Below are 2500 nucleotides of genomic sequence, written 5' to 3'. Positions count from 1 at the left end.
TGCCTCGAAAGTTGTCAAGTGTTTGGAGTGTTGAGAATGAGCCGCGGCGTGGATAATTGCTAAGTACACGGGTATAGACGGAATAAAATGTATCCTTCGGTCGAAGCTGGATAATTGCTAAGTGCACGGGTATAGACGGAATAAAATGTATCCTTGGGTCAAAGCTTAATGTGGTATAGACGGAATAAATGTATCCTTGGGTCAAAGCTTAATGTGGTATAGACGGAATAAATGTATCCTTGGGTCAAAGCTTAATGTGCTATGTCACGGAAAAAAAATTAAAAATGAGCTGTGGCATGGAAAATTGCCAAGTATTTGGGCTAAGAGAAGGGATAAAACAATAAATATCCCCATATATATCAATTAAATAAATAGGATTTTTGGTAGCCTTTTTATAAGAACTCCAAAGTTAAGCGTGCTCGCGCGGGGGTAGCTCAGAAATGGGTGACCTCCTGGGAAGGGGTTCCTCCAGTTGACCGAGAATTGACCGAGAATTGACCGAGAGTTGACCCACATGAGCGTGCGTGTCGGCGTGGCCGTGGCACGGGCGAGGGAATGGTCGTGGCACGGGGTAGGGGCACGGGGCGCGGGGCGCGGGCGCGGGCGCGGGCGCGGGCGCGGGCGCGGGCGCGGGCGTGGCCGTGGCCGGGCGTAGGGCGTAGAGGCGTAGAAGCCGTAGATGCCCTTAAAGCCCTTTAAGCCATTTAAGGCTTTAAGGCGTGGGCGTGGCACGGGCGCGGGCATGGTTGGTTTGGACGTTGCACGGTCTAGGCATGGTCTTGGCATGGGTGAGGCACGGTCGCTTCAACGGTTGGTTCTTAGTTGCAATGCCATGGCACGGGCTTTACCACGGTTGGTTCTTGGTTTCAAGGCTTGGGCACGGCCGAGTAATGGGTTTTATTCACAAAACCAACTCCATATATCTTAGAAAACATTAGACTTGATGGAGATTCAAAAAAAAAAAAAAAAATTTTTTTTTTTTTTGACGCCTCGGCCGAGTCATGCTCGAGCAATGGCCGAGGCAGGATGGAGCGACGGCCCAGTCATGCTCGAGCAATGGCCGACCGGACGACTGGAACATGTTTTGGAGCTTGTAAAATTAATTTAAAAATAATCCCATGGGTTCTCTTCACAAAAACAACTCCATATGTCTTAGAAAACATTATACTTGTTTGAGATTCTCAAAAAAAAAAAAAAAAAAAAAACTTTTTTTTTTTTCACGCCTCGGCCGAGTCATGCTCGAGCAATGGCCGAGGCAGGATGGAGCGACGGCCCAGTCATGCTCGAGCAATGGCCGACCGGACGACTGGAACATGTTTTGGAGCTTGTAAAATTAATTTAAAAATAATCCTATGGGTTCTCTTCACAAGACCAACTCCAGATCTCTTAGAAAACATTATACTTGATGGAGATTCAAAAACATTAAAAAAAAAAAAAAAAAAAAATTTGACGCCTCGGCCGAGTCATGGCCGAGCAGGATGGAGCGACGGACGAGTCATGCTCGAGCAATGGCCGACCGGATCCTGGAACGTGATTTTAAAAAATTAATTTAAAAATATTCCCATGGGTTCTCTTGATTATAGCTCGAGCATATATCTTAAAAAACATTATACTAGATGGAGGTTCAAAAAAAAAAATAAAAAAAAAAAATTTTTTTTTTTTGGTCATGGCCTTGGAAAATTTAATGTTTACTGGTGTCACATGGCCAAATGTTCGTTTGTATCTTTAGGGGGGGGTGGTTCCTTGAGCTTGAAAATGTTGACCAAGAGTTGACTCGCATGATAAGAGCATAATTTGCTACGGACCCAAAGACGGATTATGACCGGGCTGACCCGACAAGTCGCGACCGACCGCCGGTGACCCCCCGCCGGCGGCGGAGCTCCGGCGACCGCCCGCCGGAAAATTTTCCGGCGACCAAAAATTTTCCGTGGATGAAAATTTGTTGGAATATGAATGTTCTCCCTAAAAGGTTAAGAACCAAGGCGGAGGCAAGTCTAGTGAGGTAAAATAATGGGTTGAAGGCTCGTGAGAAAACGTTAGAGCCGCCGATGCATGCTCGAGCGACGGGAGAGAAATGATCGAGCACGGGAGAGAAATGCTCGAGCGACGGGAGAGAAATGCTCGAGCATCGAGCATGGCCGAGGCATGCTCGAGCGACGGGAGAGAAATGCTCGAGCGACGGGAGGAATGCTCGAGCATGATAGAGGATGGCCGAGGCATGCTCCATCGCTGGCCGAGGCATGCTCGAGCGATGGCCGAGGCATGCTCGAGCGACGGGAAAGAAATGCTCGAGCATGCTCGAGCATGGCCGAGGAATGCTCGAGCGACGGGAGTTATGCTCGAGCATGCTAGAGGATGGCCGAGGCATGCTCCATCGCTGGCCGAGGCATGCTCGAGCGATGGCCGATGCACGCTCGATCGTTGGCATGATCGAGCGATGACCGAGTCATGCTCGAGCGACGGGAGGGAAATGCTCGAGGCACGGTCGAGCGATGGCCGA

Source organism: Urtica dioica, chromosome 2, assembly GCF_054948205.1.
Source record: "Urtica dioica subsp. dioica isolate 48M chromosome 2, U.dioica_male_clone48M_v1_H2, whole genome shotgun sequence".
Lineage (NCBI taxonomy): Eukaryota > Viridiplantae > Streptophyta > Magnoliopsida > Rosales > Urticaceae > Urtica > Urtica dioica.
Note: the sequence above shows the minus strand (reverse complement) of the source record.